The following is a 21,715-nucleotide window of genomic DNA, read 5'->3' as shown; positions in this document are numbered from 1 at the left end:
GCTGGAAGAAGCTGGGAAAAGACGCGGGACTTCGGCAAGCGGCACTGGCGGGATGCATTGGAAAAAGCCCGGAAAAGAAAAGACTGCTCAGCTTTCCAGCACGTGCAGACATGTGACTGAACAAAATGAACAGAGATAAATAACTTTGTCCCTGCCTCTCAGTGCTTTTTTTTTTTCTGGAGCACCTCAAGCTACTTGCAGAACTTACATGCATTGCCTTTCATCAACAACAAGAAGAAGAAGAAAGAAACACATTTAAAAAAAGGAATATCATGTCAACGCCAAGCTGGTTTTAATTTAGCATCGGAGCTCGAGTCGGTTTTCATACAGAGACTCTGAACGGATAGTCCTGGAACGCCAGCAAGATTATCTAGTGTCACATCCACGGAAGATCAACTTCTGATTTCGGCCTGGAGAGGAGGTCCGCACAGGATGACCCACAAAGCGCACCGCGTCGTAGATCTAACGCGCACGGCGCACGATTACCACTCTGCGCTGCAGAGGCGTCAGGTGTGGCTTTGGAGACTCGAGGGCTGCCGCTGGGATAGCGGCAGAGTCAGAGTCTGGGGGGAGAGAGAGCTCTGGAGCAGAAGCGCCCACAGGCCCCAGCTGTTGTTCTACCTGCTTTTGTAACCACAGGGGTCGCGGTGTGCAGTAGTGGGCAGGGTTCCGGACTCCTCTGAAACTCATTGGGAGGTTGCGGGTTCCAGTTCCAAATGGGGCACAGCTGTGGAACCCCCGAGCAAGGTTCTTCCCTTCCGATGGCTCCCGCGACAGGCCCCCCACTGTTTAAATGGGGGGGGGGTGGGAGACGCGAGTCACCCTGGATAAAAGCGTCAGCAGGGTAAATTAATGACCCGTACGTGTGCCAACTTCCACTTTATCGCCTTTCCCAGTGTCCTCGGCGGAAAAGGTTCTCGCCACGCCCAAACCCGAGCGGCGCCGCCTTTCACCGCCCTTTCGAACCGGCGGCCTGCGGATCCCACGCCGTGTCTGTCCGGCCTGTCCCGCGGATAAACACCTCCGCTCAGGAGTCTAGAACAGGCCCGCTTGTCTGCTAAACCCTCGGTAAAATCGCCAGCAGATCTGCACGACAGTTCTACAGCCCTTCGCTGGCAGGAGGTGGGGGGCTATACTGGCAGCTCTGCTATCACCTCTTCCTGGGTGGTTATGTGCCCGTTGAAGAGAGCAGGCTCTGGGGGGACACTGCTCAGCCACGGGCCTGGAAGCTCTGCGCCACACTAATTGGCCGCCGTGACTCCCAGCACTTCTGGGGGAGGAGGAGGGATTTTAGCTGGAACAGCTGCCAATGGCGGATAACATAAAACAGAGCTAATCAAAGCCGGAGCAGGACTGAACAGCGCCGCCCGGGATCCTGCTGATGGCTTCACCCACCCATGTGATTTTAATGAAAGTCGTCTCTTTTGATTGGTAATGAGACTCTGCTTTCCCAGAGATAAACCCAGCAATACCTTCAGACCTTTACCTTGATTAATCACCTTTGGTAATTAAAAAAGGAAGACTCGTCTCTTTCACCCTGCGTGGAAAAGTTCAGACTTGGGTTTTTGAGAGAGGACATTGTAGAGTGCGAGAGGCCTTGGATGGGAATTCTCATACATTTAGATATTCAACCAAAATCTACACATACTGCATGGCAGAAAACAAATAACAGTACAATAATAGAGAAAATAAATGCATACTTGCATCAATCTGATGTCGAAACACATGCAGGAAAAATGCAGTGGTATCCTGTAAATTTAAAAGAGTTTATTTAACTTAAAAAACATGTGTCACCCCTTGCATGGGAGAAGAAGAGACCAAGAAACTCAGATAAGGGAAATAAAATAAACACACAGTTTTATAGACAATATCTATCAGACTTAATAAATGGCCAAATAACCCTGAGCACTTTTGCCTGCTAAATATACTCTGATATCAAAGTCAAATAAATGAAAGTTAAATGAAAGTTAATGTATTTGAAAGTGAAAACTACGAAAGGGTTAAAAATAACATCGGGCACTTGTTCTTTTTCTCCTTTTATTGACTGGGGTTTGAAAATCACTGTGTGGCATGGGGAGAGGGTTACCGGTTGAATTAAGTTAAACAAATCCTGAAATAAAGACTGAAGAAGGAGCTAAACGAAGGGAGGGGGGGTTAAAGTTACCCCCCAAAAAAGAGAACAAAATAAGCAAAGCGGAGCAAGAAAGGAGGGAGAAAGAGCAAGGGACCCATGAGCTGAACCAGGAACAGAGAGAGGCACAGCAGGGCCTTCGGCCCTCGATTTTAATGTTTTGTTTTTTTTCCCCAAGAAAAAAAAAAATTGCAATGAAATTGGCCGAAAGGGCTTTTTTTTTTAGAAAAAAAAGTTCTTGTTCTCTAGCAAAGCGTTTTTTTTTTATTTGTATTTTTTTTAATTCGGTCCCTCCTGCTGTCTGTAATAAATCTGCATGTTGAGTGTTTAAAGATTAATGCATCATCCTTCTCTCTCTCTCGCAGAGCAGTACCCTCACGTCTGCATATGTAAATGCAGGCTTGAGCTCTGTGGAAGTAATTGTATTGCATTTCTTCCTGGCAAATCCGCTGACAGATCGGCAGAGATTGTCTCTGTTCTTTTTTTTTATTTTTAGCGCTGTGCTTCCCCCTCCAGATGTAAAGAAATCATTCTGTTTGCCTGTCTGCTGTTTAGTGATTAGAGCTGGGCTGCTCTGCCCGTGACTCTCTCTCCCTCCCTCCCTCCCCGTCTCTGTCGCTCGCCATAGCCAGAGCTCATTCTGCGGGAGTCAGGGGGTCACAGCGTCTGCTGGGGGGCTGTTTTTGGGGGGGATGTCTGGAGGATCCGGGGGGCATGTGGGCTGGGGAGACAGGAGGGGAGGCTATGATGCTTGTGTGTGTGTGTGTGTGTGTGTGTGTGTGGAGGGACGATTGCTTCTTTTCCTTCATTTCTGCTTTCAGACAAAGGCAGAAAAATGTCCTCAACGACTTCACGTACGGGCAAGAATTGCACAGAGGTTGCTCCACATGTGTATTTTTTTTTTTTTGCTTGGCTCGTGGGAGTCACGGTCTGAAGAAAAAAAAAAAAGAACTGCAAAGGAACTATCCTCTGGCTCCCACTTGTATGTATTTAATTCATACCTGTTGCTGGAGAGAAGGAGAAAGGAAAAAGTTACAAGGCTTGTACTGTAACCTTTACCGTGGTAAAATATGGTACAACCAGCAAAGCGTAGTAAAGATCAGTGAACTACAGTTAAAACTGTAGTTAAGCCCTGTACAATCATGGCAAAGGTACGGCAAATTGTGGCAGGGCTCAGCAAAATCATGGTAAAGTGCAGTGAAGTGGAGGAAAGTTTGGTTTAATTGTGGTAAAAGCCTGGACAGATCATGGTAAAAGCAGAGTGCAGAGTGGCATAGCAGGGCATGCCGCAACGCGTGTCCCAGTCTCCGATCTCACATTACTCGTATGCTTAGGAACAAATTCATCTATTCGGCAACAGAGCAAGAATGACACGCTCTATAATAACCGTGTGTGTGGCAGTGTGGCCACGAAGAACACTTTTGCCTCATCCTGACATCACAGATAATGTTGCCGTGATGCAAATCCCGTCGCCACAGGGTCTGCAAACGCACTGACGTCACGCCTGGCGAGAGGAGTTCCCGCAATCACGCGACTTAACCTCTGCCCTCGCAGCCCAGGGGACAGGGGTGTCATCGCCGACGCCGTGCAGTGGCTGGCCAAGCCACTGGGGTGCCAGTCTCGTGTCGGACTCCTTCAGAGGAACCCAGCCCAGGAGCGCGCCCCCATTACCTCCAGAGTGGCCAAACAGGAGGGACGGTTTTTCAGAGTGATGCAAATAACGTCAAAGTCCTAATTCTTTCATTCTTATAAGATGCATAGGGAACTGATCATACCATTTATGATGAGGTAACGGACAGCAGAGCTGAACAGGTGCAGACAAGGCACTTTATTTCGAACCAGGACCCACCGGATGTAAATATGGGGCTCCTGGGGTTCCCCCAGGGGTGATGCATCTCCATGGATGAGGCTGGAGCTGGGATAAGTCAAATCGGGGAGGTTTGCAAAGAGTCTGGGAGCCTGCAAGCCCCCAGTGATGTCAGCAAGGGGCACGCCCGCCGCCTGCGTTTAGCAGAGCTGGCAGCATGTCAAAAGATGGGGTGCAGGGGTACCCCCCAGGCCGTTGCTGTAGGTTGAGGTGGAGAGCCGCAACCGGTCATTTGAAACTGCTGCATTTCGCATGAAGTCACCTAAAATCTCCCAAGCTTCTGCTCACTTCCTGCTGCAAACAGCTTTAATTAAGCAAGGTATTAGTTTAATTAGGGGCTCGATGAAGTGAGAGTGAGAGGAGATCCAAGACAGGTTTCAGAACAGCAGTCATCACACACAGACACACAGACACACAAAGACAGACAGACAGACAGACAGACAGACAGACAGACAGACAGACAGACAGACAGACAGACAGACAGACAGACAGACCATCAACATGACGCCCGACAGACAGACAGACAGACGCCACAGTCACCTGCCGCGGACCGGACTGGGTGACCTGATTTCAGCTCCGTGTGTTAGAAGAAGATCTGAATCCCTGGCTCCTGGGAAGTGCATCAGTTTAATTGGCACTCCCAGCTGCTCGGAAATGAAAAAGGAGGAAAAACTACACAACGGCTCGTTCCAAGTTGCAAAAAAATATCTGCACGCTATAATAAAGGCTGGTGGGAGCCATTTACTGCCTAAACCTACAGTGTGTGGAAACATCAGTTTGCAGGTTTACTTATTTGATATTGTCTTACTGTTATGTTGCTTTATTTGTTTCTTAATTAACTGTGAGCGTGTGATCTTGAATTGTATAATACCGTACATACTTTTACACAGAACTGTGATATAAGGTACCTTTGACACAGCAGCTAGGCTAGGTTGGAGAAATACTGGGTCGTGCTCACATTTGGTACTTCATGAAGCCAGCCCTTTCAGTATTACAGACAATATTCTTTCCAGATGAGCGGCGCAACTGAAATTCAAAGACGTATTCCGCCGTACAGATTAAAGAGCAGAGGAGAAGGAATGTGTCACCATAGGAATGAAGACGTCCACCACAAGGCTCAGCCACGCAAAACTGGCGCGCGCCCGGAAAAACATAAACAGCTTTTTTCAGAAACGCGTGTTGTGAAAAACAGCCCCGGCATTTCCCAAGACAGGAAAAGCTGTTCGTTTCCCAAACGTTTGCTTGTTCTCTGTCTGGGTGACACAGCGGCTGGAGCCTGCTGGAATGCGGAGCATGATGTCAGCGGAGCAGAATGAGCTCCGGAGCTGCACGGTGGCCATACTGTGGCTGCGGAAGGCAGCCTGGTGGAGTAGGGCTGCGGAGCCCAGCTAGAAGATAGGGAGGCTGTGGTTTTACCATGATGTAAAAGAAGAAAGGAGCACGCAGCTCCTGTCCAAGGACAGCTCTCCCAGGGTGCCCTTCCAGCGCAGACGGGCCTCATCCATCCCCCCCCGTGTGGCAGCACAGGTCCGACCTGCTGTCCCAGAAGCAGACACTTCCAAGCCTGTTCAAGTTCAAGTTTCTGAAGTTGTACATGTCGGGCTCTGGCACATCCCATCCGGGTCTGCCGTGCCCCTGCGGAGCTCTCTTTAAGAGCTTCCCAGCAGCTGGCAGACCCCTGACTGGACCCCAGGGCGAAGATCGCAGACACCAATGGCTCGGGTTCGACACTAACCTGGCTCCGTGCAGCTGCGCCATATTCCCAGCCCTTCGCCACAGCGCAGCCTCAAGCACCTCTGGACACCCCTGGATAACCCTGGACACCTCTGAACACTCCTGGACACCACTGGACACCCCCAGAGGACCCCTGGACACCTCCGGAGCACCTCTGGACAACACTGGACAACCTCTGAACACCCTCTAGACACCCCTGGACACCTCCAGAGCACCTCTGGACATCCCTGGACACCCATGGACAACCCCGGAGCTCCTCTGGACAACCCGGGACAATCCGGGAGCACCTGCAGGCCATGGGGCCGTCACACCCCACAAACGGGGTACAGTACAAATGTGGCTGCCCGTACATGTGGGGGATCCCGGAACCATGGTCTCGTGCAGGAAACAGCTGGACGAGACCCCGAGATCAGCGAACTACTAACGACCGCGCGGCCCAGAGGGAGGCCCAGCCAACTGACCCAGGAAACCCTGCCCTGATCATCTGCCCTTTGACCCCGACACCGACTAGCCTAATACCGCCCCCCCCCCCCCCGAATAAACAGCCAAACACTACAAAGAGAACCAAACCTGTTTCAAACTATTTAAGATTTGTTCATTAAAGCCAATGTGGTTGATTGCTGTGTTGGGGCAGGAAGAGAGGAGGAAGACATGACCCAAACGGTTCGGTTTTTCGGGAATTCTGCCTGAACAAAGTTAGTCATGGGTGAAAGAAAAAATTAAACAAAAAAAAGAGGAAAAGATGAGCTCAGAAGCTCTGCACTGTGGAGAGATGGAGTCACTGTCCACCCCCTCTGGGCACTGGACAGCTAGACCACACAGGACAGAGGACACTACAACCCCACCTCCTGCAGCCAGAACGATCAAAGACATACAAGCATTCTACCGGGCTGCTGATACTGAAATAAGTCCTGCATTTAAATAGAACTCTTTCTCACAAAAGGCACCTTCACAAACCTCTTTACAGCAAGTTGTCAATTAATATCAGCAACCAGCATAAAGTTCAGTAAAAGAGTATCAAGGAAGATTCAGACATAACTATTGTCGCCCATCAATGGATCAATGTTATTGGTCAATGGATTAAATGCTCAACAGCTGAAAGATAGTTTGTTAGACTATCAGGAATAGTTGAGTAACTCCTCAGTAATTTCTCTTCTGGGGTTACTGGACACCTGTTAGTCCAAGTGGAGTTCAGATGTTCTTGTGGAATGGAATACAGGACCTAATCAAACCCACAGAGCTTCAGCACTCTCCAGGCACTCCCAGAGCTGCAGATGGGAGTGTTACTCCCTGTATTATAACACATCTATCTAGATCTTTGAAGTCAGGACATCTCCACCATCTCAATCTGCTTCCTGGAGTTGAGAATCTTGGCCGTTTTAGATGGAGAGGACAGCAGAATATATTTATTGCACATCTCTCCCCAGCAATTAATTTCCCCCACATTAATACAGTCTGTTGCTTCTGAGTATTAGACTAACTGCATCTACCTGCCATTCAGAGTGGCTTTATTCCAGGAAATCTAGAGTGTCTGACTCCCCTGCAGCCCATGATTAAAACTCAATTAATTACTGCACTGCACTCATTCTGATTCGTAACTCCATTTATATGAAAGACATTTACAGTACAAATGTGATCTTCCTGATACACTGCACAAGGATTTGATATATGGGATGCATTTGAACGCCTCTAATTTAATGTATGTATGTATTTAAAAGTACCTGGAGGCAGTGAATGATGAATGGTGGCCTCCCCTTGTGAAGCTGGGCTGAACACACCCCCAGCTCCGGCGATGACATCACCGGCCCACACCATGTGACACGCAGGCTCCCCCTGCCTCTGGATCCCTGGGAGCAACCATGAGGGGTCAAGGGCAACTGCCTGGTGGCTCAAGCAACTGAAAGCTCCTCTCATGCATCGGTTCTCCATGACCACGCTCCCTTCGTACACCAGCATGGTTTGGGCTTTTTTAGACCGGTTTTCAGACAAAGGTATTAAAACGGTATCAGAGTGGATGGTCACAAACAACAAACTGGCCGAAGTCTGCTCTTCACACAAACTGCTCAGAGCATTTTTTAATAGAAAACCCAGTGAGATCTAGCCCGGCTGATCAGGACCGTGTCTCTGTGAAGGTTCAACTGAGTCTGCACACTTACCACGGGGCTGGCCTGCAATTCCAAAGACACGGAGCACGACCACAGGGCTCCCCCCCCACTCCCTCCGCGCAGATCCCTACAGGAGCGACAAGCGCAGCGTTTACAGACCTCCAGGGACCACAGCTCCTTTAAGGTATAAAGGGCAGAGACCATAAAAGGCTGTAGGAGCAGTGAACAGAATTTTAAAACCTGTTAATGGAAGCTGTTACTTAAGACCGTTCTGCATTTCTTCACCAGGCTGCCTGCGTAGTTTTCATAAAGAAAAAAAAATATTGAGAACATATATCCAGGCAGACCTCCTCCTAAAGATCTCCTATGCAGCAGCTATTTATAAATCCATCTGGAGAAGAGTGGCTCAGTCTGCACAGCCATGGAGTTTGTTTCTATTTTGGGAGACAAAGGCTTTATGCCGTTGTAAAGATAATTAATCATCTTGCAGGGGTGGCTGACTGCAAATTGAAATTAATTACTTATTACTCCGGGTAAATGCAATTGCAGTTAAGCGCGGGGCTTCTGCCAGGCCTCTGAACGCGCGGGCCGCGATACTCTCTCGCCGAGCGCGGGCCCCGCGTGCCGACCGCGGCGGGCTTCCGGCCTCTCCGAGGAAGGCTCGGAGGTCGCGCTTCCAGCAGACCCCCTGCGGGACGCGGCCCCCGGCGGTCGCCACACCCCGCGCGCCCCCCCCCCCACACACACACCCCCCTCCCTCCCGTTCGCGGCGCCGTAATGGAAACGGGAGTGTGCGCCGCGGCAGGCAGATGCCGGAGCAGCTGGCGGCAGCCCGAGCAGCCTGGACCGGCGGAGGTGCGTCTGGCAGCTCCGGGAATGCCGACTATCAGCCTTTCATCCCAGGAAAAGAGCATCTGCATACTATTACCACCGCATCCCGAGATGGCTCATTCATAAATTTATGGCCATCTCGTCGCTGCCAGCTACAGGAAAGCACCACTTAACCAAACCCCTCCAACTGATATACAGCACCCGCTGTAGACTGAGAAATAACCTAGCGTCTGAGGAGTGCTATGCAGACAGTACCTGTGGCCACCTCTAAGACGTGCAGGACACTGGAGAGAAGCCCTTTTCTATCGCTGGAGCCCGATCAGTCAAACATCCCATCTGTGGGCCCTGGCCTTAGGAATCAGTCATAATAATAATAATAATAATTGCTTACACTTATATAGCGCTTTTCTGGACACTCCACTCAAAGCGCTTTACAGGTCATGGGGATCCCCTCCACCACCACCAGTGTGCAGCCCCACCTGGATGATGCGACGGCAGCCATAGTGCGCCAGAACGCTCCCCACACACCAGCTCTCAGTGGGGAGGAGAGCAGAGTAATGTAGCCAATTCATAGAAGGGGATTATTAGGAGGCCATGATTGGTAAGGGCCGATGGGGAAATTTGGCCAGGACACCGGGGTTACACCCCTACTCTTTTCGAGAAGCGCCCTGGGATTTTTAATGACCACAGAGAGTCAGGACCTCGGTTTTACGTCTCATCCGAAGGACAGCGCCTGTTTACAGTATAGTGTCCCCATCACTATACTGGTGCATTAGGACCCACATGGACCACAGGGTGAGCGCCCCCTGCTGGCCCCACTAACACCTCTTCCAGCAGCAACCTTAGTCATGTCACAGGGGTGGGCGCCGAGCTGGGTGCTGCAGCTTGGCGTCGCTGTTTGCCCCCCCCACCCGGCTCCAGGTCCAGTTCAAACTGGACGTGCTCGTTACCTGGGGCAGCCCCGCTCCGCGGATCACCGAGCTCGTTCCTTGGGCCCCGAGAGCCACCGGCAGTTGAGAGCTGGCCCAGTCAGAGCACCACCGGAGCAGGTCTTCCACTGCTCAGGGTTTCCAGGGGACTGCAAACCCAGCAGGGTGGCGGTGGTCCTGGGAGAGGAGGACTCCGGCACAGGAAACTGGTCGTACAGAAGCGCGCTGCCCCCCCCGCCCCCCGGAGAAATCCAGGCATGACCGAACAGTGCTGTGAAACTCAAGAGCTCCGGGTTCACCCACAAAAGAGTTCCCCACAACTTCACTCTCACCTTCCAGCAGTCTTTGAGAAGGTAGGAAATGCTTCAGATGCGAGGAGGCCATGTGTGTGAAGACTCTCTTCAGCTGCGGAGGCAGGAGGCCGATTTCCACCACTTTCCCCAGTTGGATCAGGCATCTGGGATCCCACTGCTGCTGAACGAGACACACACGGTTACCCACCCCCCATCACAACCCCATCGCCACAACCCTGTGGGCAGAAAGAGATGAGAAGGAGCCACATTCGTGTCAAGACCTGGTGCAATACAGGCGAATCTGCTGAGGCTGTCCTTGATGTGGTGGCTGATCTCAAGAGGCCCGTCACATAGGGACACATTTCAGACGCAGTCCTGCAGGCCTCCTCTGGACAACTCACCTCAAGAGGAGGGTCTGAACGCACGTGCTGCTCAGAGTGTCACTCAGTAGAACAAAAGCTGCGTTTTCTTGAAAAAATCATCTTAAAAGAGCACCCATACCTCTCCTATGGCAGGCGTTATATGGAACATTTTTAAAAAACAAACAAACAATATTGTAAAAAATACACTCCAAGAGGTGTTGAAATCAACTTTTGCAAATTAAAGACAAGCCTGCCATTCCTTAAAAAGTCTGCCTGCAGCCTTCATGCTCGAACACCACAGAAATTAGGCTGTGTGATAGAAGAACGAAGCAAAGGGTCTCATCTTCTTGTTTGGCTACTTAGTTACTTTTTGACCCTTAATGACATCAAGACAGGAAGAGGCCTGGGGACACACTTCAGTGGTGCACATTCCAGGACTACAGATATGAGCTGCAGGCACATCTGCAACCCCCATCCCTGGAGTGTGTGGTATCACAGTTCTGTTGTGCGCCCAGTAGTCTCATCTCATCGGGATGTCTGACACCTCTTGAACCCAAGGAGGGCTAAAGCAGAAGTACTGGAGGTCCCAGCATTCTCATCACCAGCACTGTGACCACGGGGTCCCCGAGGAAGTGGAAAAGCTCAATGCCCTCAGGGTGTGACCCCGACCCTGGTCCGGATATCAGTACCTTATCTTGAAAGCGCACAGAAAGGTCAGAGCTGTCTGCAGCCTGTTTTACAGGCACCCAGCAGTGTCAAAGGGGTCAGAGGTCAATGGGCAGCCCCATTATGGTTCAGCCAGGTTTATATTCTTTGTACATCTGCCACATGGTGCTGTGCTTCTCAGACTCTTATAGACTGAACTTGTCACACTCATGGGACAGGGATACTCATGGGACTAGTGCACGGGACAGGGACGAGTACTAGTGCACGGGACAGGGATGAGTATGTTAGTTTCATTAGTCTGTAATTCTTCTAAAAAAATCACTTAAGTACTGCTCCTCTGGAAAAAAAACTGTCTAGCTTGCACACTTCTTCATAATTAAAAATAATTTAATTCAATTCAAAATACTTTATTCATCCCCAAGGGGGGTAATTTAATTCCTTAACCGATACCTCTTCATAATCATCAAATAATGACGATCAGCCTCAAATCCTAATTTCAATTACTTATGTTGCGAGTCAAACATTAAACGGAATGTTACAAAAAATAATAACAAAAATATGAAGAGTGCAAAACTGGAGACCGTGAATGTAACACTACCTGCATTGTTACAATTTGTTCTGAAAACAGCGTAGTATGGGGTCTTTAAAATCACTCCAGCCAGAAAAAGAGTTTAAATGGGCCACTAAAAACGCAACCATCTAAGATGTTTGCTTTAGAAAACTTCAGCTTGGAGGTGTGAGTGCCACAGAGCCCGAGCAACTGCAGCCGGGGGCTGCGAGTCGGGGAGAGGAAGGGAAAAAAAGGGGAGAGTGCATTTTTCTGCCTTGCTAATGTACAACCACTGTGACACACAAGGTGTCATCACGACCACAAATCACTTCCCCGGCGAAGGCTGGGGCCGCTCCTGAGCGCTCTCGCGCGCTCGCTGCTGTCGGGATCTCAATTAAAACACTGGGGAGCGCAGTGCCAGGACGCGCCGCTCTGCTCCAGCCCTCTTAAAGCCGAAGCAGGGGGCGACGGGGCCGCGCAGGCAGACGGGAGCCGGCCTCCTCGCTGCCGGAGGCCTTTTATGCAAATGGACTGGCTAACATGTCGAGATTTGTGGGTTTTTCTCAGCTTTTGTTCCCTCCCTCCCCCCCCCCCTCTGCCTACCCTCCTTCCAGACAGCTTTATTCTCTTTGCAGGGAGACAGACGCTGTCAACAGGCTGCTTCGCTGCTGCTGCAGCAGGGCCTGTCCCCACCCGGCCAGCCCTGACCTGCCCTGCCGCCCGGACTGCAGCGCGGGACTGGGGGACAGCTGTCCAGCTGAGGCCCATGGACTAGCGTCAGGGAGACCCAGAGAGAGAGAGGTCCTGACGAACTTCTTGAATTTAGTTTTGAAGATCCTGCCCGTTTTTTTTTTCCTCCGGCCGCAAAAAAAGTAATCGCTTAAGCCACTGCCTAAAAAAAAAAAATCTCACTGAAATATGATTCGCCACCTTGCGCCTCTTTAAAAAGTGTCTGACCTTAGAGGCACACGCACTTTTAGGATACAAATGTACACGCACACCCCCTCGAAACCACTGCATCAGGCCTCAGGATCCTGACACACACCTGTCACTGACGTTCTGAAACAAAGACTCCCCTGACGAGAGCTCAGGTGAGGGGCTTCGCGTGCATGGGGGCATAATTTGAAGGAGTACAAGGGGGCTGTGAAACAGACGTGCCAGCGTGCGTGTACAGGCCAGGGGGTATGTTAACCCCCCCCACAGAGGGGATCCTGGTCCATCACAGGGCGACCCCCCCCCCCAGCACTGCCTGTCCCCCCCACTTATGCAGCTGGGAGGACTGGAGCTGCCGGTGGGGTAAAGACCTCTCCCAGGGGTACAACAGCAGTGGGGACGCGTACGTACGCATCCTGGGTCTGGAACAGAATTTGTTTCCCAAGTTTTTTTTTTGGGGGGGGGGGGGTTTCTACTTGCAAAAAGGATTTGGGGCTTCATAGTTTTCGATGATCTAGATCGCGAAGGGAACCGCAAAGCCTGGTTTCCTTTCCTGTGAGGCGACTCGAAGACAGAAAGAGCCCCGATTCCCAGGAAGCATGGCTGAAAGCTACACAACCAAGGCACTCCCTTGTCCTCCCTGCTCAGTGGCCAGGTATGATAGTACTTTATTTTAACCAGGGCTCTCAGACTCAGTAAATGGACCATTTATTTAATTAGTTGCATTATTTTATTACTGAGGGGCTGAGTTGATTTGTAGGCAACCGTAGGCTTAATGCAGTGCATGTCTGATGTAATCAGCTGTAAAGGACCTTATGAGAAACCCTAGACGTGTCTGATTTGGAAAATAATTAGGTTAATTGGTTAATTGACTACTCAGGTGGTTGGAACAAAACCCAGAAGACACCAGGCCCTCCAGGAAGTGAGTCTGAGAGCCCTGATTTAAGGGTGTTTAAAAGACAGCTGCGTTAGAAAAGTGTCTCTCTGACTTTACTCTCACACCTCCTGCCAGGACTCAATTCATTCACCTGCAGTTCTACAGCTTTGCCCTAGAGTGAATCAGCATCCAATCAAATAAAATCTATCAGGATTATAATCGGATTAAAGAACAGTACTGAGATGAATGGATGGAGAACAGTTTCCCGTAGAGGGTGCCAGTAATTTTGTCTGTGGCTAACAGAGAGGACAGGAGTTTGACTAGTATGCCTGCGCTAAGTGGTCTGGACAGTGCTGGCTCGAACCCGGGGTCAGTCAGGCAAGCACCCGTGATGTCATCGGCGCCCCAGCAGGCAGGGCGTGCGTGCGTGTGTGTGTGGGGGGGGGAGAAGCGGATGTGACCTGGGGGAGCCATCATATCCGGACCACGTCTGGAGAATGCCTAACGGCTGGACAAGCAAAGTCCAGAGCAGAACCACAGAGGCTCACTGGGCCAGAGCTCATCCTGGGTCCTGCAGTGTCAAGCAGACCAGAGGGCATGTGACCCCCCCCCACCCACACACAGACCGGATGCTGGTCCATCACCCCCCCCCCCATTTATGCAACTAGGAGGACTGGAGCTGTGGAGACCTTGCTCAGGGGTACAACAGCAGTGTCTCCAGTGGGGACTCGAACCCACAGCCTGTCAGTTACGAGACTCTCTAAAGGAGAGTCTAAGGGCTCACTCGCTATGCTGTGCCACCCAGAAACCGGGAGGGTATCCGCTAAAAAAAAAAAGTTGATTCCGAAGAATAAAAATGGACACAGACGAGCGGAGGGCACGTGGCCTGCCAGCTTGTTCCAGACACCCACCACCCTTTGTGTAAAGAAGCGGCGCTTGCCAGAGCAGAAGGACAGGAGCGTGGGCCCTGTCCCCTCTGAATGACACGCAGGGGCACGATGAGGCACCTGAGGGCAGGTCAGCCTCGCCGTTCCCATCAAACGAGCACCGTGTCCAGAACGTCTGCTTCCTGTCGCGCCAAGTCAGCCCTTTCCGTTGTAATCACCGTCATTACAGTGGCGCCGCGGTGCCGAGAGACAGTCTGTGGACGGTGCCGTGACACGCTACTGCAGCCCGACGGCTGCCGTTGGGGAGAGTGGCACCGCCGGCGGCCGGCGGGGAGGGAGGGGTTCTGGAACTGTGGCGGACTCGCACCCAAACCGCCTGGGACAGAGAGGAAAACCCCACCGTTCAGACCCTGCGCCGGGAGAAGGACTGGAAACCCCATCCGGACTCCTGTGTGAGGGCAGCGATCCCGTCTACAAGTCACAGGTCTGACCGCATTAAACACGGGCTCCTCCCAAACTTGGCCAGCAGCTTCCTTCATTATTATTATTATTATTATTAACCAATAATATTAAAGGCTATAATCTGATAGGATAGGCTTTGTTCAGGGTGGCTCTTGTAAAAGAACACAACAGAGTACCGCAATCTCACCGACCCCGGTAATTAAGTCATGAGGCAACGTGCAAAATGTTTATAGTAGTTCAGCCTTCGCTGCAGCAGAAGCTATTCAAAAACCCAAGCCACAAGATACCAGAGGAGTTACAGATCAGATGAGCAGCAGAACGGTATCAGCAGGCAAGCACGTGGGTTCGTCTCTGCCTGCACCGGCCCTGCGATGGACTGGTGTCCTGCCCCGGGTGTACCCTGCCTCGCGCCCGTTGCTCGCTGGGATAGGCTCCGGCTTCCCTGGGGACGCTGAACTGGAAGCCTATAAAAGACGGATTGATGGAAGACCACAACAGCGTCTATTGGGATTTCCTCTATATTTACCTCCTACTCTCCCACCTCTCCCTCTTGTCTCCATCCCCATCTCTCTGTTCCCTGTCCCATCCCCCCCTCTCTCTCTGTGCTCCACTGTCTTTATATACAACGGAGTTCCTTTGCTCACAGTGTTCCAGCTTTCTAAGTACTTCTGCAAGGATCTGCAACTCCTGTTACGCAAGACCTAATAATAATAATAATTGCTTACACTTATATAGCGCTTTTCTGGACACTCCACTCAAAGCGCTTTACAGGTAATGGGGATCCCCTCCACCCCCACCACCAATGTGCAGCCCCACCTGGATGATGCGACGGCAGCCATAGTGCGCCAGAACGCTCCCCACACACCAGCTCTCGGTGGGGAGGAGAGCAGAGTAATGTAGCCAATTCATAGAGGAAGACCTGACTCCTTCTTTGCAAAGCCTCACTGTGCTGTCCTGCACCGGCTACCAAACACGCTTCTTGTCATCCAGCAGCACCACACACCGGCACCGGCCTGTTGCGTTTAATTATTATTACTGCAGAGTCTAATAATAATGCTAAGAGCCAAGCACTTTCGGAGCTGTGAGGGAGGTCCCTGATGTGAAGCTCCAGGACACTCCTGCCTTTGGCTTCCTGCTTTCTCCATCCCTGACAGCTCCTGGCTTCAGGAATGAACTCCCCCCCCTTATTAAAGGCCTTGAAAAAGACCGGAATGTAGCATGAGGTGACATCTCCGGCGTCCTCCTAGCTCAGAGGTTTATAAATTGACATTTGTAACGCACAGACCCCCCCCCCAGGACAGGGTTCTCTTCTTCCAAATGGCTCGGGGAAGTGACTGAGGTCGATCTCCGAGGTTTCATCTGCGCGACAGCTCTCTCTGGGCTGTTAATGACCAAAACGAACTCCTTAAATCAAGACCGATTGACTTGTTTATCACTTTATAAAACGACCATAATGCAGTTAAACAACATTAAGGCTTTGAGAAATGGCCAACGAAAGGCAGTAGCTGTAGTCGTGTGGGATCAGGGAAGATTCGCCCGTGAAGTAGTCTGAACTTTATGTTGCAGAGCTTTTCTCCGTGATTCCGTCAATAATGTTCTTAAAAAAACACTTGGTATGCCACATGATTAACCGTTTCCCCGGGCTTCACTTTGCACTAGGGGTCTCAAACTCACTTCCTGGAGGGCCCTGCCTCTCGACCCGAGGAGTCAAATCAACAATTAACCGAATTAATTTGTAAATTATACGCACGCAGGAGTTCTCTTCTTCAGGCTCTTAACGGCCAAGTACACAAGACAAGTACACAAGACATGCGCTCCATTCACTTCTTGGTCATGAGCTGCCCGTAAATAACCTTGTTCCCTAGCTAGACGTATTACTGCTAATTATTAAATAATTATCCCAGCTGTGTAATTGAGCGATCTGGCTGGAACGAACCCCAGAAGACCCCCCTCTCTCCAGGACCTGTTCCAGCCCCCTCTCTTACAGCTTTGGGGCTCAGTGGTGGGGAGTTCCACGCTGAAGGGCTTGTGGGCACAAATCCCAGGAAGGGCATTACTCCTGTACCCCTGAGCAAAGCACCCCACTGGGCCTGCTCCAGTGGACGCCCTGGTGCACTCTGGGACCCCAGCAGGCCATCGCTGGCCTCAGGCACCGATTCACCTGGTTCTCCGGGATACAGGCTCGGCAGGCGCAGCGAGGTTTGGGCCTCTGCAAATCTTACTCCCTCTCGTGTGTGTGTGTGTGTGTGTGTGTGTGTGTGTGTGTGTGTGTGTGTGTGTTGCTCTCTGTTGATTTAAACATGGTCTTTCTGCTCTAGGTGACGCCTGCTTCCAGTCCCCAAATTTCCCTCATGTGCACCGAGCTCAGGTTTTGGAGGGGCAACATACTCTTTGCATTGGGGCTTTAATGGTGCTAACTGTCCAAAACAAAAAAAAATTACGTGGAAACTATGAAACGAGGAGTGGTTGAAAGAAAATCCACAGTTCTCTCTCGTTTTCCTCTTTCACACAGGCGCTGCTGCAGAAACCCCTCCGATGCCTCTCTTCCTCCAATGACCTGTCAGTTTTGTGCAACTTTTTTGGGGGGGTCTATACGTATAAAAAGTTTTTTGTCTCTGCGCTTTCTGAGGCAAGTTCGGTCTGTGTGTTTTTCCCACACGGGATCTGTCTTCCCTTCCGTCAGTATCCCCGTGTGCAGCTTAGCTTCCCTCTCGCCTTTTTTTTCTACCTTCCACGAGAAAGCGGATTTTTTTTTTTGTTGTTGTTCCTGCTTTCCCCCTGCCCGAGTCGTGTCGGGTCAGGCCGGCTGCTCTCAGGGCGAACCGGGTCGACGCCAACACCAGCAGCACCGCCGCCGCCACCCAGCTGCTCCACACGCCCCCCCCCCTTGCAGGATCTGCCGTCGCCATGGCAACGCAGGCCAATCGGCGCGCCGAGCTACGACGGGGGCGGGGACACAGACACAGACACGCACATTCGCGCGGGTGCGCGCACGTACGTCCAGCGGCACACCGAGACAGGGTCGGGAAGGGCTTCGCGCAGGCGCACAATCGGGCAGCGAGGCCGGCCAGGAGTGTATATAGGAAAAGCACCCACACGGAAGACGAAATATTTCTCACAGAGATAAATGAAAAACAAACAACTCTTCCTCAAAGCCCACTGTGTAATCTCACGTGGCGGTTGTCGTACAGGGGAACTCAATGATTTTAAAAGCACATTGGTAAATTAAATACCACATATTTTGGATAAAGCAGAAGAGCCCCTGTTACTGGAATAGAAATCTGTAGGGAGCTGGTAGCTTGTGTACAGTCAGAAAATTTGTAAAGAGCCACATCACAGAACTTCACCCTTGCAAACTTCAAAAGGGCACAAACTTCATGCGTCTCCCGACAGTAAAACAACAACACACAAACGCTAGCAGTGGCTAAGATTAAAAAAGGACACCTGGTCTTTTGGATAGTGGCGTTGACAGGACATTGAGCCTCATCACAGCAAACATCCCAGGCGAGTCACAAGAGAGGCCACCTGTGACATCCACGGCCCACTCTTCATGTAAAGCTACACCTGGTCACACCCGTCCAGTACTCTTTACTGCATTCCTACAAGTTGTGTGCGACCGGGCAGCCGTTGTGGTGTGGGACAACGTTAGCGCACACTGAACCTGAGCTCACTTTCAGGCAGGCGGCCTGGGGTCTGTGGATCAATGACAGCTGGAAAGACGGGATTCGGAAGACCCTGCCCCCACAACACGAGCCGACCGGAGGGCAGAACCGACCCAAACACACGAGCACCCCCACATCAAGTACGCCGACGATACCACAGTCGTGGGCCTGATCACTGACAACGATGAGACTGCCTACAGGGAGGAGATAAAAAACAACTTGCAGCCTGGTGCCGAGCCAACAACCTATGTCTCAACATCAGCAAAACCAAAGAGCTGATCGTTGACTTCAGGAGACAAGGAAAAGTCCGCTCCCCCATTTACATCGAAGGGACTGTGGTGGAGATGGTGAGTAACTTCAAATTCCTAGGTGTTCACATCTCTGAGGACTTCACACGGGCACTCAACACCTCCAGTCTCATCAAGAAGGCACAACAGCGGCTGCACTTCCTGAGCAGGCTGAAGAACATACGCCTGCATCCGCGGATCCTCACCAGCTTCTACAGATGGACGGTGGAGAGCATGCTTCACAGTCTATTACGGCAACTGCACTGCAGCGGGTGGTCAAAACTGCCCCACACATCATCGGCAGTGCCTTACCATCCATCCAGGAAATCGCCAACACCAGGAGTCTGAAAAAAGCCACCAAAATTATGTCTGACCCCACTCACCCCAGTCATACCTTGTTTGTCCCCCTACCATCTGGTAGAAGGTTCCGGACGCTCCAGTCGCACACAACTAGACTCCAAAATAGCTTCTTCCCCAGAGCCGTCAAGCTGGTGACCCCCCCACTCCCTCCCATCATACTATGAGCTCTCCTCACTTCGTCCTGTACCCACAACAACTGTACCCCTACACCACTACAGACAACTGAATGCAAGCCGAAACTGGACTTAAAACTGTACTAGTTGTACTATTTATTAATTGCTCATTTCTTTTGCACTGTTTTTGTCCCGTTTGTATACTTTTCTCTGTTTGCGTATTTGCAGTTTTTGACACTTTTGCACTGGTACCATACTGTCGTTTACACTGTTATTGTCTTACTGTCTATTGTCTTGTCTGCTGTTCTATTTATATACTGCACCTGAGAGACTAATGAGAAACACTTTTCACTCTACTTTGCACCCGTGCAAGTACAGTGACGGATAAAGTTGAACTGAATTCTGCTTAATTTGACTCAAATCCTGCGTTTTGTTGTTTTTCTCTCCGTTTTTTCTTTTTGAACGGGGAGGTTCTCCGTGGGTCGGTGAGCCAGGCCCCGGGGGTCACGCTGGGGCGTCTTGAACACGCCTGGGATTGAATCGCCAGCGGCAGTACCGCCGGCAGGAGTGGACCGAGCCGGAACCGGGGCTGCGAAACCAGGAGGGCGCCTGTGGGCTTCCCGGATCCGCGACCACCGTAGGGGTCCGTCAGCCCCGGGAGGGTGCAGGAGCTGCAGATCGCGTGGCCGAGCGGCGTCGAGTCTGAGAAGTGTCGGTTCGCGGTCGGACTCTTGAGCACATCGACGCCTGGGAATTCGAAACTGGCGAGTGAGGGAGGGGGGAAAAATTCGAACAGTCAGAATGTCGGGGCTGGTGATGAGGTCAGACCGGGGTGACCGAAGCGAGGGAGCTAGACTGGGGGGGACACACCCCTAATTCCCCCCCCCCCCCCCCACCTCTGGAATTCCAGTGCCCGTGAGTTTCGAAGTGGAGCCCGTGGGTCCCGTTTTGGGGGCCGTGGGAGTGGGAGTGGGAGCGGACCAGCCAAGCACCGGCTTTGTGTGTGTGTGTGTGTGTGTGTGTGTGTGTGTGTGTGTGTGTGTGTGTGTGTGTGTGTGTGTGTGTGTGTGTGTGCGCCACACCACCAGGAGTGCAGCCAGCAGCCTGAGCCCCACCTGCAGCCCCACAAGGGCAGGTGTGTCACACGTGGCGGTGCTGAAAAAACAGCCCATCCGTCAACCTGTCACCCAGTGTTTGCTGTGAGCACCTTCTCCTCTTTGGTGTGCGACGCTGTGAAGCTGACGGGAGAGGTGCGAGGGCTTTTTGGGGGGGGGGGGGGGGGGGGGGTTGTTTTTTCCCCACCAGGCAGTCGAGTTGAGTCGGCTCGGAGACCGAATCCCCGCCCCCCCCCAGCAGGACCGAGGCCTGAACGAGCACTGGGCTGTAGCGAGAAAATAAAAAGTCCTCTTTGCAAAAAAAAAAAGTGTCAAGGCTGGCGGATTCCCCCAAACCGGGCTTCAGACGGAAACGACCCGGCGTCTGGCTGCTGCACTGTGACAGCGGCGGACCTCCGGGGGGACCCGGCTCCTCTGTCCGGGGGGCCTGGGTTCCTGGAGGGGCAGGGCGAGAAGCCAGGTACGCCGGGCCCGAGCTCCCCGGGAGCCCGCTGGCTGGTTCGGTCCGAAGCCCGGAAGTGGGGTGTTGGCCTCACCTCCCTTGCAGCCTCTGACTAAAGAGGAGCAAGCGACCGGGACTAAAAGTTTGTGGGCCCTGATCCGCGCTTACGGACGGGGATTTTCCAGTCCTGAGGCTCTCGGATAAGCAGGAGAAACCGCCTGCCTGTCTCGCGTGCACGCTGCCCGAACGGAGACCGATGCGTCTTTAAAATATAGGGAATACAGGAAAAGAAAAAAGCCTTCAAAGGGTAACCTCGTAGCTTCACAGAGGTGCCAATATGAGCAACTTCTGTTATTTAGAAGCAGGAGCTAAAATCAGTCAAGTAGATCTGAGTGGTGATCTTCCCGGATGAAGAACGGGACACAACACCTAGCATAAAGCAGAGCACTGCACGCAGGCTGTGGAGTTGACCTGGAGGAGCTGTGATCAGGTTTCTCAGTGACAGATCTCCGAACGACAAGCTGGGGTTCCCCTCCTCCAGACTGAGCTGCGCCAGTAGAAACAAAGAGGTTCTGATGGCAGAACACACCCAGGACCCTTCCTCCCTGCAGCCCCCCCGCTGCACTTCTCCCTGTCCGTGCGTCTTGTCCCCTTTACACGCCCGGACAGCGTCCCACTCACCGCGTCCTGTGGGGAAACACCAAGCGCAACCCGACTGCCAGAACATCCCAAGCTCAGTGCTGGAGGGGCGCATCGAATGCCACCCTGCAGTCACAGTTCAAAAAGGCTGCCGTTGTTGAAGCAGGCCGAACCCGACTCTGATAAGGGAAGACAGAAAGGCCATTCAGTATATAAAGCAACAGGTAACGGGTTTATTCCCCGCTGAGAGGAAAAGGAAACAACATTTCGGCTGTGGAGCCTTCTTCAGGTCTGAGTCTGAAGAAGGCTCCATGGCTGAAACATTGCGCCTCCTTTTTCTTCTCAGCACAGAATAAACCTTTACCTGTTCCTTTGCAGCCTACGCATGCTGACGCAGCTCCCTACTCGAACTATATTTAGTATATAGCCCAGGAGTACATAACAGCAACGCAACTATCATCCATCCCTCT

At 51.8% G+C, this 21,715-nt stretch overlaps 1 long non-coding RNA gene across 1 annotated transcript in view; it reads right to left on the bottom strand.

Moving 5' to 3' along the window:
* Nucleotides 1-21,715, bottom strand: part of LOC148643859 (uncharacterized) — an 84,000-nt gene that overhangs the window by 26,414 nt on the left and 35,871 nt on the right. The window contains exons 2-3 of the long non-coding RNA XR_015928848.1: nt 9,930-10,068; nt 7,889-8,014 (exon numbers count right to left, since the gene is read on the bottom strand). This is a non-coding gene — a long non-coding RNA (uncharacterized LOC148643859). The remainder of the gene's footprint in view (nt 1-7,888; nt 8,015-9,929; nt 10,069-21,715) is intronic.

This window comes from Lepisosteus platostomus, chromosome 21 (genome assembly GCF_059453375.1).
Source record: "Lepisosteus platostomus isolate fLepPlt1 chromosome 21, fLepPlt1.hap1, whole genome shotgun sequence".
Classification (NCBI taxonomy): domain Eukaryota; kingdom Metazoa; phylum Chordata; class Actinopteri; order Semionotiformes; family Lepisosteidae; genus Lepisosteus; species Lepisosteus platostomus.
The sequence above is the reverse complement of the archived record's forward strand: the minus strand, read 5'-3'. Positions and strand labels throughout refer to the sequence as shown.